At 39.2% G+C, this 16,585-nt stretch overlaps 1 protein-coding gene across 6 annotated transcripts in view; it reads right to left on the reverse strand.

Moving 5' to 3' along the window:
- Window positions 1-16,585, reverse strand: part of LOC135488080 (excitatory amino acid transporter-like) — an 84,159-nt gene that overhangs the window by 54,429 nt on the left and 13,145 nt on the right. For 3 of the 6 annotated variants that reach the window (XM_064772483.1, XM_064772480.1, XM_064772484.1), the window contains exon 1: window positions 5,994-6,150. The exons of 1 other annotated variant lie outside the window; for it this stretch is intronic. The gene's annotated coding sequence lies outside the window, so the exon portion shown is untranslated. Of the gene's footprint in view, window positions 1-5,993; window positions 6,152-16,585 lie in introns of those variants that run through there. 2 more of the 6 variants (XM_064772482.1, XM_064772486.1) reach the window with 2 other exon arrangements.

Here is a 16,585-nt window from a genome sequence, read left to right on the forward strand (position 1 = left end):
CCGACCTGACGTCAACAGCAATCTCGCTCACAGAGGCTAATGGCATTTTAACATTAGCAGAAATCAGATATCGATCAAAAAGCATTAAACGGTTACAACAGAAGCGGGCGATTTAGCGCATAATGCTTAATGCTTTTCTGTCAGTTGATGCAGAAATGGACATTTCCTCATACTATGCCGTGACAAATCAAAATTCAATTTGCAAGGGTGGTATCGTGCAGTGTGACAGGGTATGCTTGCATGGACATCCAGTAAGTTAACATAGCAGTATAACAGAGCGGAGGGGAAAGTGTAAGGAAAATTATGTGTGATAGCAGTCTTTCAGATGTTTTTTAAGCATGGCACCATGTTAGGATCTACACGCTTCTATTTTCAAGAAAAGGTTTGGTATAGAATAGAATAAAAATACATTGTTCAGAAAAACATACATTTATGATTTTTCGGACCGAGATTATTTTTAGCACTGTAACACTGTAGTAGAAATCGAAAAATGACCTGTGGAAAGTTCACCACCATCTCGAAAAAAATTCTACTAAAATTACCGAAATTTAGATAGAGAATCCTACAACCACTCGAATGCAATCCCCTGAACTAATTCACCACTCCTTCAGTTTCATTATTGATACGTCGTTGACAACGAATGAGCATGAAATCCCACATGGTTAAAATAAATTACTTGGTATCAAATAGCAGCATGTCACACGTGATGAGTAGCATGAGCCACATCTGATATATACTTTAAATTTCTTAATCAGTTATAGTAAATCTACGAGGAATTTGAATGAATTAAAAATCGTGCGAAAATATTTTGAAACACGAAGTCAATGTATGGACCGGTACATTTATTTGGTGCCTGTAAGCCTGCACTGTTTGCTACGATTAGAGTGTTTTTTTTTACTAGAATGCAAAACGTTAGAAGTTTTAAACTTGCACACTTCCACACTTGGAGAAAGGGCATAGTGGAGAACTTTGGGTCTTCTCTGTGACTGAACCTGGAGATTGTTTGTTATCTCGAGGGAAACTCTCTCTTCTGTTCAACTGCAACTGAACACACCACATCAGTTATTTTACCGATGACTTTATACATCCTATTAGGAAATTGCATTGACTAGGAGATCACCTAAGCAAAGTTGGAATTAGTTCACTTTCAGCTAATAAAACAGAGTAATCTGTCAGCATATTTAGCCTAATTGAACTCGAATCCAATCCAGGTTCCCAATATCATAAAAGAAGCATATTCAGACTAATTGAACTAATATCAACTCCAGGTTCACAATATCGTAATTAAAGAAGTATGACTCTCCTAACCTCTAACCACAGCCACATTGTCAACATTGGTTTTGATGGCAATATCTCTATTTCCCAGCAGGCTAGCTATGGAATCCTGTGACTGATCAGTCATTGCCATAGATCATGATAGATGACCTGTTCACACACATGAATCTCAATTAATAGATTGGTGCCCTGGCTGCAAACACTCTTTATTTACCAATGGGTGCGTTATGAAAGCTATTGGGATATGGTCCACTGTAAAACCCTTTTCAGTTTTGTAAACGTGTCATGTCGGCAGGCTGGCGTATTTTGATGCCTATAGCAGCAAATTAAAACGTGAATTGCAATAGATACATTCTGAGCAGCAAGATGTGGAGTCCGTTGACTGTGGATTTTGTTACTTAAAAGACAAATCTGTCACTATTTTGCACTATGCCACAAAATATTTCAGAGGGAAATGTAAAAATAATTCTATCGATTTCGTTATTTATCGTGCATCCGAGTTCTTTATTCAACAACAGCATCTAACATGATGAAATTATTTTTAAGAAGCATTAAGGTAAGCTGGTTAATGGGTTATTGATGAATGAATTGCGTGAAATGAAATCTGTTGATTGTGAAAATATGACTTTAAGTAATTGATGTACGTGAGAATGACGATAATATTTAATATTTGGTGAATAGAAAAACAACCATAATGACTGATTAACAATTCATCCGTCTGAATAACATTTCAAATGCACAATCCCCTTTATAGTGATCTGGAACACCCGAGGAAGGTGTTCATGCATGCAGTTCTCATGATATATCATTTTTGTTTGTAATATGTCATAATATATACACTCTAATACACCATCCCAGGAGTTGTCGATTTACTTTGATCTATAAAAAGAGCCAGCAATGTGAGAACTGACAAATATTGATACACTTGTCGAGGCCGATGCAATTCCCAGGCTTTGTCAACAAGAGATTAGTAATAAAATATTCCATTTTAACAGTATTTGGTACAGAGAAAGATTGCCCATGTTAAAATCCGATGCATATGTGCCTGATGTGTCTCACATGAGCAAAATTTGTTCATCTTTTATCTCAGATATCAATAAAATGTTTGCTGCCGCCTTTTGAAACCTCTGTTTCTCCCTCCATTGGAAGGTTATAGTCTGGCCAGCTACGTTTTAGATGGAAACATTCAAATATGGGGAACGACCAAAAACTGTTACCCCGGCATGTCAGATCTTCTAGTATAGGAGGAAGTTTAATGCAGCGAACCACTTCAGCATATAAAACCAACAGGTAAACAGTGCGTGCATCCTTACAAGACATCAATCGTGGGCCCCAAGGGCATACATGTAATGCATTCAGAGAATCAGCATGCATGCTGTCAAACGAAAAAAATTAAATACAATGCCTTCTGATGGAAGTCACTTCACTCGCTATCAAAGGACACCCTGGAGGCTTCATCGATACAATGTCAGTGTCCTTTTTATGCTTCCCGGCAAAGGACGCAATCGATCCCATTCAGAGCAAAGATTTCGCTTAAAGCTTCTTCAGTTTTGAAGGCACTGCTTGGACACACCGTTACTATGTTCGGTTTTTTTACCGATCTAAGTCAAGTTTTGAATTCGCTTCAAGCCACCGATATCAAACACATAGTTGATATGTTTGGATAGGCAACAGCGCTGCCAGTGGCGATACCAATTTGTCCAGTGGTCATGACGTCATGTTTCATCTTGACCTTCGTTCCTATTTCTTTTATTGCACGTCATCAAGAATTAATAAAGACTATAGTTCATTAATTCCTGATTTAATTTATCAACCGGTGTAGATTCAAATAAAATATTCTCTTTTTTTACTATTTCTATAAAATAGCTAGACAGTACTACCGGTACTACTGCTTGATCCATAATAACATTTTGATAAAACGTGGTCTTCATGTATTTTTGTTTAAACAGCCGACACATCTGCAAGTGATATCGAAATTCAAATGAATACAAATAGAGCTTTAGAATTTCATCGAACAAAAGTCATTTGCTCAATACAAGTGCATGCATAATAGCACTGTCTTTAATTCACAATTCTCCCGATCATCTTTCAGCAATTTTTCAAAAGTACGAGATATTACTATACATATTAACATGTAATGAGCTTAGTATCACCCAGTGATTTTACCAAATTCCCTTTTCATCGTGTAAGATAATGGGAATAGGGTGCCTAATCAGTTTACAAATGACAATATAATTGATAGTTAGAGGCACATACATGTAAGTCTTTATATTTTCTACTTGTCTATCATTTGAGACAATGCAACAAGATTTCATTGCAATATCGCTGTTTGCGAACGAGGTTGTTGAGTTTCGATGGTCCACGGAGTACTCCTGTAAATCTGCTCTTCCAAGAGCGTAATATCATTCATATTTCGATAGAAATTATGGGATATTCTCAACATGCAAAGGGCATTGGGTCTTGTTTGATTCAACACTAAATATATTCCTCGTCCAGGTGTGAATATGGAAAGAATACTACTGGCGACTTGTATAAACTTTATCAAATCTAGCTAGCTGCTGCCTATAGTATCCCTTCAAGGGGTGACTGGCGAGGCAATGAGAGGATTTGACAATAACGTTCCGCCACTGATAAGTTTGACATCAACTGTCTGTTCAGCCATTGTCTCCACAAGATAATGGGCAATTAAATTTTTAGACTGAGGTTCGACAAATTACCTCTAACAACATAATTGAGCAATTGAAATGAAACCTTAATTGTCCACCGAAGAGTAAAGTTTGTTTGAAGCGCAAATCCACATGACAAGACCCTTTTCAAACCAGTTCAGTCACGTCCTTCATTAATAACCGTATTTTTAATGGCATGCTTCTGAAACAGTATCTTATTCCTTGAACAAGGTAATAAAGGCATGTTGCTCCTGAGTATTAATGTCGCCATGTTGAATATTATCGGTCTCATTGTGTAGGCACAATGATGTGCACTAGATTCGTTATCGGTTAAAATCGGTAACCGTTAGAATCGGTTTAATGATAGCAATAAAGCCCTTGACATCCACCTCAATCTCTGAAGAAGTGGCAGTGGTATCTGACGAGTCATCATAAATAACAAATAGCATATGAAGAACACTTGTAGATTAAGGACATGCGATATTCATAACAAGACTGTCTGCAACACAATGGTCAAATGTTCATAAAACCTTTACCCAAAAGGCTTAATAATGAAGTAAACAAACTTTTATTGGGTTGCATATTTAACGGTCTTGCGCTTATATTTGCTGTCTTGACATTAGCTATGGCGCTTGAACGCTGCCCATAGCAGCAGGCTCAGTCAGCTTTGCGAACATCAGCTAAGTACAAGTACAGGTAGGTCAATGGCCAGGAGAGGTGGAAGGACTCGGAACTCAGGAGCAGGAATATGTTTGGAACCACGTAATGCTTGGCGAAGTAATTATGATTCTCCATGGTTATTTCGATAACCCGAAACCCAAGCCATTGACCCAAGGCCAGTAAAGTAGTAAAATGACCATACCCCTTGAAGTATTGTTGAAATAGCCTAGATAATATCAGATTCAGATTGCCACTTCATCCATCATCTATCATCACCATCAACACAGAAGTAGGCCAAAGTCAATGGTCTGTAATGACTGATAATGAAATGGCAGACTAATCATGAATAGGGACGTTTGTGATAGCCTACTCACTTTGAAAAAGCAGTCACCTTCAAAATAGCCAATTCGTTTTTAGCGCACTTTTATCACATGTACATGTACTTAATGGCATCGTAAACTGTGCAATGTTTTTATATATACAACCTCATCCTTCGGGCATAATATTCCCGGATTAGCCTATCCATGTATATACTGGCAAGTAAGTGTGAGTACATTCCCAACAAAAGAAACGTTGTTCAAGGAGAATGATGGAGGAGCCCTTCCTGTTTTTTCCCAGCCCAGCATAACATAATATTAGAGTGGCTTGGACTGACATTGACATGAATGAGAAGCTATAACTCAAGAGTTGCTCTACATTGTAATACATCTTTAAAATGAATCATCAGTTGTAGAGTGAGACTGAGAAGCACACTCAACAAAGTCAACTTGACACACTAAAATGCCTGGGACTGCACTCTCTGGGACGATTAGTATTTGACACAAAAAAACTTGCTTGTGTGAGCGGAGCTTCTGTCGCTTACTTCGCATCCTTCCGTCTGTTATGAACACGAACTCGATTGCATAGGCCTGCTGCAGTATTGTCCTTATTGCAGTATTGTATACTTACCATGCGCACTGCCTATCTTAGCCTTAAAAAACTCCGCCGAAACTCCTTTAAAACAAAGTAAATGTCGACCATCGTTGTACAGCGCTCGTTAATAATTCGGGTCCAGAATCAGACAAAACATTGAGTATTAAACCTACGATGTAACGAATACCAAAATTCGCGCTTGAATGTAAGGTATCAGTACCGGTGTATCAAGAGGATTCCCCGGGAAGATTAAGAAATTGGCCGTAGAAATCAGTTGACGAAATAGTTATTAGTAGTAAATAAGTTTTAAAAGAGTTTTTTTCTTACCTCACCTTAAGGTATGGTACGTTGAAGTTCACATATCAAGAGGAGTATAAAAATGACTTAGAGGTGTGGCCCACAAAATTAAGTCGAGCACAGAGTTGTTGCAATCGAACCAGTGCATCAGTTTAAAGAATAAATGAATAAAACAAATCTTACCTGAAATATTCAATGTATTGCAATTAATTCCCAAAAGTCCTTGTATAGCCAATAGATCAAAGCATAATCCAAAACGTGCAAACGTCCGATTTTCGATATGCTCGATCTTCAAAACAGTAGTGCAGTAAATTCTGTAAACTGCAACCGAACGGCTGATCACATGGGCTGCCATAGAGCGGGAACGATCCATTCCAGGCAGGGGAGGTCGACTGTAGGTCGTTAGGTCGCCCATTATTTACTCGTGGTGACTTTCTGATATCATAACAAAGGGTTGCATTTCTTGATGAGGTGGAATCTGGGCCATGTTTACAAGCACCATCTGCCCATTCAAAATATCAGATACGGCTATGTCGACACTTGAGAGAGGTCAGATTCAACAAGGTAAATCATTCGTATGATCATTAATTCAAATAAGTTTATTGACGCCTGATAAAAATCACATTTCATATCAGCAGAAAATACAATTGGTGCAAGTTGCAAAAAAAGAAGAAGAAGTGCCAGTGTTGACTTGTTAAAATAAATTCGACTCTAATAGTTAGGATCGTCAGTTGAGTGTTTAAAAGAGAATTTGGATACATCTCTAGAAATTTGCCCTTCAGATGACATAGGAAATATAAGTAAATCCTTGACAGAAAGTTTGCCAATTGAAGGATACTTTGTCTGTATAAGATTCAACATAGTTTTCCTGGCAATACTATGTTTTGGACAATTCAAGAGAAAGTGACATGATCGTATAATTGTATTATGTAGTACATTTTATTTTTACTTTTGCGACCTGGGAAAAAAGTAAAATCCTAGCGTTTCCTATTTGGGCGAATAACAAAATTTCTTTCAGCTAATTCTCCAATCAGAAACTTTTTTTAGATGTTTTCGAAAAAAACACTCGCGACAATTTATTGAGTAAATTACAGTAGTGTGATAAGATATCACCATGCATTGTCACTAGATGAAATAAAAGATAAAAAGAATCAGACGGGTAGGCAAAAACACCTGTGTCTTGATGTGAATATCGAACCAGAGGGTCACAAAAACACAATGTCCATATCCTAAACACATCATTCAACAACCATTCATTATTCATACTGCAATATCCCGGTCATTTTTTATCAAGGTACTTATTGTTATTAATGCTCAATTATTGATAGAGTAATATCACAACTCAGCAGATGAACGTGAATAGTCTAGTACTCTGACACCAACCTAAGAAGGACAAGGTGACAGGATATCCTTTGAGCAAGGGTGGATTTGACTAAGGGGTGGTGGAAACGTGACAACTTTCAACGATTACATGGCATTGCAGAATCTTAAAAATGCCATCTAAGATCTTATCAGGGTTCTGATACGAATTAGAACTTTGGTGTAGTCTCTTGCGTTCTGTATGGGACTGGGAATCATGTCATTTACAAAACACTTTTATTTATAATAGGTATCTAAATTAGAAAATTCCATGTGAAAGTTATAATAGATAAGATAGTAATTTCCAAATTTTATGCGGCAGTATTTCGGCACAGAAGTTAAGTTGTAATTTATCTCGGTAGTATCTCACAGGTAGAAACTCTAAGATTCGAAATGTGCGGTGGCTGTGAAAGGACATTACATCGATCGACATATCTCGAGCGATCAAGATGATATGTCGATCACTCGAGATAAATAACTCGATCGCCCGAGATAATATGCCGATCGCTCCAGATAAATAACTCGATCAACTCGATCGTTTCAGATAATATGTCGATCGCTGGAGATAAATAACTCGATCGCTTGAAATATTTCCTGAAAAAAAAATTTCATGTTGAAAAAAAAAAATCATGTGATGTCCTTTCCCAGCCACCGTAGAAATGGGATCGACTGACTCTTTAATTTCTTGACCACTAGTAATTCAAGACACCATACCATATGCTAGAATGGCTTGGCCAATTCGTATATCACATGATTACATGTTAATGTCGCTGTCATTCCATCTAGTAACTGCATTTTCCGCCCTAACGGATCATTCCCCGACAATATAACTTATTCTGTTAGCTGCGTGCACCATTCTGTTTCCAACGGGCAATAATACAGGAAGGTGACTTAGCCAGTTTCCTATCAGGGAAATAGCTTTAGCACGGAAAAGGAAGAAGGATACTTGCTCTATCTGCTTAAACATGCGCAATTACAAAATAGCATGTTTTATAGTCGAGGTATTGTATTCTCCGTCATGAATTTGATATATTACATGTACTATACTTTTATAATGATACTAACTTGGCGATTCCCAGTTATAAAGTACATGTTGAAATATAGATATGACGTGTTGTGGGATGCAATAGATTCTATCGAGGTTATTCTCAAAACACGACGAGCTAATCCCAAGCCAGATAGCCTATCCGTGTTTAATCTTAGCACATTCCTTCCCTGGACTTTTACAAACTATACCGAACTGGACGAACACTTGCCAGACTTTGAACAGACTTCCCCTTAGCTAAATTACCAAATAGCCACAAGGAGATGCTTTGTCTGCTCTCACATATGCGAAGTATAATACTGATCAGACTACGGGGCGATTTAAACAAGATCACATCCACCACATATTTGGGAAAGCCATCCTTCAGACTGACAAGTTACTTATCTAGCCAATTCCCTCGTCAGTGGAATGGCCCTCATCTTTCTCAAAGCGACAAACCAGAATACAAAACAAAGACCCGTGGCTGGAACACACAAGACATCACAACTAACAAAAACAGTATGGCACTGAGGCGCTTACAGACGTCTCTCGAGAGTTTCCTCCCATTTATTATCTGAAACCCCAAAATAGCATTACTCGGGCACTTCACTGGTCGACAGCAAAGAGTGCAATCTGCCATCCCAATGCTGTCACATTCAGGTACTTAGGCTAAAAGCTCTCCAGCCGAACTGTTTTACCACTAGAGTCAATTGTGATTACCATCATATATTAGTGAGAGGTGTGTTGTCTGTTGGTACATGTATGTAGAGAGGCTGTGCAAGTGCTCCTGGGGTCTTTTCCCAATAGTCGAGGAAGCACGTCTGGCAGTGAATGGCTTTTTTATTGGAAATCTGATAATAAACATTACATGTCAAAGGGAAGACATCCTGCAGTTGGCACTTGTCATATTTGTAACAGGTTTCACAAGACAGTGAAAGCAATATCGGATGTGCAATACAAGGAAAGTCAGAGCGTTGTAGATACACGTGTACTGAACTGACGCAATGTGTGTGACATTGAATGCAGATCATGGTGTCATAAGTTGACCCAGGTGAGCTGGAAACCAATTATCTCCCCTCAGCTCTTTCCAGTCTCTTGAATATGGAAGCTCCTCCGAGTGGAAATAAGCAGGAACCATTGCCACCTGGTGCTCATAGCGGACGGAAATTACTAACAATTTCCGTTGCATCCTGCGGGCACACAACATGTGAGGGAACATTTTATTGAAAAAAAGGGCAGTGTCATAATGTGTAACCCCTTGTCTTGGAATTTTAAATTGTCGTATTGCAAATTTAAAGCAACCTTACTGGATACGGGACCGGGGAAGGAAAACCAACGCAACGGGGTGACTGACCAGTAACCATTTAAACAAGTAAAGGTTAGAATATAGATTAGCCTGTCCTTGGTTGAAGTGACCAAAAGACAGACATTAAGTGATAATTGTTTCTGTCATATAGTAGACTGTGTCTTGAAGAGTCATACCAGGACTGGCCCACTGAAGGGGTATGTTTTTTAATGAAGGTTTTAAGTCATTATTTGAGATAGGCAAATGTAGTGTTGGTTACAAGTTTACTGGGAGGTAAGGATGCGGTCCCAAGGTGATTGTGAATTCCAGTACCCTGATTAACTCCTTGTATACTAGTCGAGTATTTGTAATTAATCAGCTGAGGTTTTGCATCGTCCATAATTGATATTAAGAACACTTTAGTCAATCTTTCACTGTATAAGTTAGCAGGCGCATGCCTCTACGAAGCCTCTAAGATCTGTAAAAGATCAACGATGATCATTGTCATCGTCTAAGGCACTTGCATAAAAAACTTAAAGAATCACCACTGCTGAATCTATCACCGCAACTGATATGTACATAAACTCATCATCTGAGCTACGTTGATAATAATCGGAGCAACTCATTCTCCATAAATTCCAAGGTAGTGAACATCGTCGTCTAGTAATTCCCTGTGCGGCTGACGATTTCAACCGTGATTATTTTCCAAGGCATTGGAAAAAGCACCAAGACGTGATCAACATAGTAATTGCAGATCTGTATTTTTCTGTAGATGAACAGAGTAAAAGCTTTGATACAAATCCTAGTGTTTCTGTCTTAACGTTTAAGGTCCATTCCTTGTGTCTGATCGGGTGGTGCATGTAGGGATCATCTCAGAATTAAAGCGACCGAAAAAAAGAAGTTCTTTACATAAATGTAACCCCTATTAATGCAGGTCACATCTCTTTCGCCAATCATTGTCGACAATGAATTTACTCAAGAAGCTATCTTCTGATTCCATGACACATTATGTGCGGAATTCTATCGTCATCGCACTGCATGGTCCTCTGCACACATTGCGGCGGACAAGATATTTGAAATGGACTCGAAGGCCTACCATGTGTTTCAAGGCCAAGTAGTCAGTTGACCAAAAGCATACAACCCGACATTGGCTTGTCAGACACGATGAAACGCAGTAACAGGACACAGGGACTTGACTTTGAGAGAGTGATGACCCGAGTATCTGTATCCGGCAAGCAACACGTCCGCAGAGCCCCTAATTATCTCTCACTGAGACAAGCTCAGTGAAGCAGGTGTTGACTAGGATAAGGCAATTACATTACATTCTAATAGGATCACTGCGCAAGTCCTATAGGAATTAGACATATCTTTCTTGGATGAGGTTTTGCAGGTAATTGGCCCGTTGAGGATCGATGCGGACCAATAGAGATGCTTGCTCGTGCACTGTATTTTGTTCCCACAGAGATATCTTAATTTTCTTGGATTATGCGTTCACGTTTATTGGTTTATATCGTCTTGGGTGCAGAAAATAGTCTCATTATGCTCTTATTTCACTACAATCCTAACGATTCACGGTGATGGCCAAATGTGTGGTTCTGTGTGTATAACCCTTTCATACATGCACTAGGTTTAAAGTCAGAAATCCCACATTGTAATTGCAATTTTAATCTCACAAATGCATAATCATTTTTTTTGTCATTCTTCTGCCAAAATCATCCGACTTATCAAAAGATGTTTTTACACGGTGTCCATCCCTTTGATTGGCCATATCATATCCAATGCAAATAGCACTTAATATATTTAATAGTGAGTGCTAAGAAATTCATATCAAATGTGGCTATGACATGGAAAAGGCTACTACAAAAGAAAACTCCTATAAAAGCTACCAAGGAGAAGCTTGTGTACGTTGTATAGAATGACTATTAACCAATGCTCCTGTGGTTTTTGTCCTCCGAAAGAAATAACCGATACATAGCGAAGTGCTTTGATGTTGCCTGACCACATTTGGGCTCGGATGTCCTGACCGAAACCAAAAACGTTTTTAGATGACTATTTGCTTTGCTGGTAACGGAGCTAGCAGTTAAATAACAGTGACTGGTGGTGGTGCAATAGTTTGTTGTTATTTTCGCTGGAATCTGATCCCACATTCGACAAGTTTATATCCGAATAACCGATTACAACCTAGAATAAAGTAGCAGAATAATTTACGTTTGACCTCATTTCCCACGTTGTTGCCTAGGTTCTCGACGTATACGAGATACTGCTACGTATGGGCTACGTATAATTCATACGTAACTGTATAGCTCGTGTGCGTCGTGGACCAAGCAAGAACCATGTTATATCTAGTGCATGACTGGCATTCTTAGCTTAGCCAAATATGTGGGTATCCCCAAGACAAACTCAGCAATGTTGTTTCATCAAAGTCGAGGGAAAAAAAACTTTCAATTGTCTACCGAACAATTCTGTATGTGGGTCTACCAGAGCTGAGTAAATCCCAAAATCCCGTTGGCAGCAATGTGCCAGCGAGGGTAATAATTGCCTGCCACGGAGCACAAGCTCATTGGCCACAATGTATCAGTCCACCCTGTATATCCATGAAGCATCCTACAGTTTCACTGGCAGCAATGTTCCAGGGCAATATGTGTCTGGCGTTGTATGTGATGCGATTAAGCGGAGAAGGTCAGCAGCCCTGCTGCTTTCGTCCACAATTGAGCACTTTGTCAACTTCAATACATTCCCATTACTTACGCAGATAAGCCAGCACAGTCTTGATAGGGTCTGACAGTCAGTATGAGTTCTTGAAGGCAGCTATTGGATGGATGGTTTAGCTTTTCGATTAGGAGAGGGTATGTTGACGGTGGAGACCAATCAACGCCACAATGCACGCAGAAGGCCATCTGACAGTGGGCTTGGGGTTAGAATGATGGTTTTATTGCTTGGAACACATGCATGGTAAGCAAGCAACTGGAAGATGGCCAAAGTGTTAGCAACATAAAACAGTAGCAATGTTCGTTCTTCTCAATTGATAAGCCAGTAGAACGGTGTGTTTACAACATTGATTGTAACAATTGCAACGAGAATCGTCGTCGTAGACTGTCCATCAGAACTCGAAAAAAAAAGCATTTGGAAGAAAAGCCCCGCAATGACATGAATAAACACTTTGAAATATTCCACACTATTCTTCAACCAAAGCACTGGACTTCTCTATTACTATTAGGAAAACAGAGGCTCCCATTTATCAATCCGTGCCTTCCAAACGAGATACGTTTAGTCTTATGAAGAGAAGCCCAGCTTTGTAATAGGAAATCTTTCAGTTTGCCTGAAAAAAGAGGATTACCGTATCTGGACAAGAAACATCACTCCAGGGTATACATGTGGCTGTTCTTGCTGCGGAGTTGTGTACCACTGGGATAGTAACATTTTTGTATGTTAATGGCACTAATGAGATACTGCATGCAAAAAGGCTCGTCTTTTGATTTCTACTGCATGAGCTTTGAAGTATCCTTTATGGGTGAAATGTCAGTTTGCAGTAAAAATGTCTCCTGCTTTGATAAGTCCTAATTGTCTTAATAATATTGCACAATATTCCAGCTTCAATGGTAAAATACGTTTTTCCACTGAATGTATTATACTGGTGTGTGTTTCCTGTAACAAAATCATGTTGTTCTGTTTTTTTGTCACCAAAGAGTTCATGATATCTGGCATGTCAATGCCGAAATGTTGTCATGTAGAGGAAATAAACTTCATCCAGAAACTGTACCAGATATTCGAAGCTAAACTCAACGATATTTGCACGCAAATTCATTATCACATCTGACCACAAAGTTAGGATATGTTTTAGCTTTATTGTCTGACCGGACGAGTAGAAGCATTGTTTCACTGTGTACCCAGATGGTACTAAGTTAATATTAAATAAAATCAAATTTGGAAGGCGCCTCTGCTTAGTACTAGTATATAATGTTTAAGAGAGTGCGAGAGATCAAGTGAGCTCTGATTTGCACTACATGGTCCAGAAAATGTTCGCGAATTATACCGATCCTCATCTCACTTTCAAGTCACGACTACATGTAAAATATGTACTGCTTCAAGAGGCGATTGTTCAGAGCAATTACCCCGATCGTCGAATGGCTCGTTATTTTCGACTCAAGTTGGTCCGCAGGAATTAATTCCCAAGGCTAGGGTATAAAACCATTTGTAGCAAGTGATGGTGTTAGTACATAGCTCTAATCAAATTATGAAGGAAGATAGGACTAAAGAAGGTTCTCATGAAAATCCTGGAAGTTCGGTTATTTCCGGTGTGATGACGGGAAGTGGTTGGGATCTGGATATGAAATTGTGCAATAGTGTATTATAATACATGGATACGTTGAGACTGCTGTTGACCTGGGTTTTGTTCTTCAAAACTACACCAGCGTTAAGATTCTATTTTCCCATTTAATCTTAATACTATCCGCATCAAATGAATTTACAGATAAAATAGAGAAAACCTTAGTTGAATTAACGTCACTGTTGCGATGCTTTATTTTGAGCAACTCGTGACTGAAATATAAAGATTAAATCAACACATGACATATCTCTAAAGTTGTGTGTTTAAGTGTACTCTTCCAAGATACACCGGAACCTTTAACTTTTTACCCAAGAGGCACATTGATCATCATCTATACTGAGCACAGCCTGACTTGGGCATCAACAATTTCTAATTAGTCGGCAAATCGCCTATGTTTCTGGAACCAGCTAATGAAAATCCAGGGTTTACAAAATTACCTTGCCAAGCTATATTTAGCAAGGCTTTCTGCCTAGACGTTCATTTCAATTCCTGGGACGAACTCCTCACAAATATGATGAGACAATGAGGTACTCAACAAACACTAAAGGTGCTGCGGTAATCCTCATGGGTTGACGTCATGAATGTTAATTAGAGCTTTTGCTGCACTCGGCGGCAATTGCCGTGAGGATAGAGATTTCAGGAAAGGGCACAGGTAAAGCCGTCGTCATCTGCAACTTGACAGAACTATGTCAACTGTGCCACAAGTCATTCACTATTCTTCAAGTATCCCCAGGTTTCGCAAATCGTGTTTTTAGACTTTTATTAGCGACATTGGCCAGTTGTGAAGATCTTCTCCTCCCCGCAAAATACACAATCATGCACTGTCGAGTGATGGGACATATGATCATTATGACTACTTTTAATATATTGTGACCCTGCAGGTTACCCTTACCTTACAGTAGTTGGCTACACTAAGCCCTAACCCAGCGTGCTCACAAAATGTCATCCTGCAGTTGGACCACGACAAACAAAAGCCAGGCCAGACAAAAAGTAATACATCATCACCTTCTGCCAACAAGTGACCAGGCACCAGGCTAATTTTGTGAAGATCCCTGGAAGGACCTTTCTTTAACCTGGAGAGCACTTAAAACAGAAGCAGCTGCGGCTCTAATTAGCTTCCCGGGAACTGCGTCATCCCATAACAGTCACCCTACAGTAAAGCAACCCAAGTGTTTGGAAGCTGCAAGGGGTCATTGTATCCACATTCAGAGGCATATTTGACGATGAACACCAATATATGTCCTCCTTCTGCATCAAGCGAGGACGAGTCCTCCTACCATATCTGCCAACGAATGTTGTCATTCCTTATCCATATAACACATCACCACTGGAGCTATTGACATCAAACATGACAGAAAGCAGCTCCTTGAGGCGCCGTTTTCGTATAGTGACATGATCTTTATTGCTGGTACATTTTCTGCTTGACTGAAGATAATCTATAAGCAATTCTTACAATGATACGAACGACACAGCGGTGGTGATTTAGTACATGAAACAAATGTGATACTTGGCATAGCTGTTGTAAGTAAGGTTCCATCTGCATTTGAAAATGTCCACCCTGACCCTGTGGGCACCGCCAATGCAGCATATGAATACATTATCAATTACATGAAACGGAAACTATTGAATGATTTTTATGATCACTCAGCAGCTCTATGCATAATGGCAAAGAGAAGCTGCAAATAATCATGACAAGGAACAGTTGCCACACCCATTCTGAAGCGGAGCGAAGCCTTATGAAGACCTTGTGGACAGGCGTATTAATATTTGCTCACAAAATTTCATTGGTTTAAGAAACCTTATTAGTGAATATGATTTAGCTTTGAGTGGGACTTTAGGCAGAAGCAAGGGGTCAAACTGATGGTCTTCATCAGGTGCCCAGTATAAAAACCACATATAGCGTTGCTAGTATGTACCATTAGTTAAAGCGGTTATGTTCTCTTCAATGATAACTATGCCTAGAGATAGTTTTCATACACAGTAAGGTAGGAGAGAACCCTACTGGTAAGTTCTTGTAACGTAATCAGACCCACCTGGCTGCTGTCTACTTGTGTGTGTAGATTCCTTTTAAAGCGGTGGTGGTCATCTAACTTCCGGAATAACTGATATGAACTAAATATAACCTGTCCACATAACATATGACGAAGCCAACCAAACACCACTTGAGTTGGTGCAAATTGTAAAAAAAGCTCCTTGCAGTATATTTTGGTTTGTCAGCGAATGAAATCAATCTGATGCTCTCCTACATTTTCTATGAAACGTCTTTGATACAGGATATATCCATCTTTGATTGTCAGCAAACATCACCCATGGCACTCAAAACAAAATATTAATACTGAGCTTGTTATCATAGCTAGCGAGTTCAATAACAAGCCATGAGCTATGACATGACACGTTGTGTTTTATATAGTGTCACTTCAAGTGGCTTATTGCTGCCGTGTACTGTAATATCCCGAGGCCTAAGAGTGCAAGCTTTCTTGGTGAGCAAAGATACATGGCATTAACTGTTTATGAACGTGTTGTTAGATTTTTTTGCCAGATACTCGCATGACAGGTCTAACAATAAGAAGGAGAGGATGCTACAGTAAGCTCATGTGTCTGTGGAAGCTTCGGTTATGCATGAATTCACTGATGCACTAGTCTCCTCTTTCTATGTATTTGTGAAAACTCATCAGAGTCTTGATTCAACGGTTTTCATTAATCAAATTTACAAATACATTCGTCAGTCATGTAAAAGAACATGTGTACGTTGGCAATTTGAGAAATATAAAGCAACTGCA

The sequence above is a fragment of the Lineus longissimus genome, chromosome 5, assembly GCF_910592395.1.
Source record: "Lineus longissimus chromosome 5, tnLinLong1.2, whole genome shotgun sequence".
Taxonomy (NCBI): domain Eukaryota; kingdom Metazoa; phylum Nemertea; class Pilidiophora; order Heteronemertea; family Lineidae; genus Lineus; species Lineus longissimus.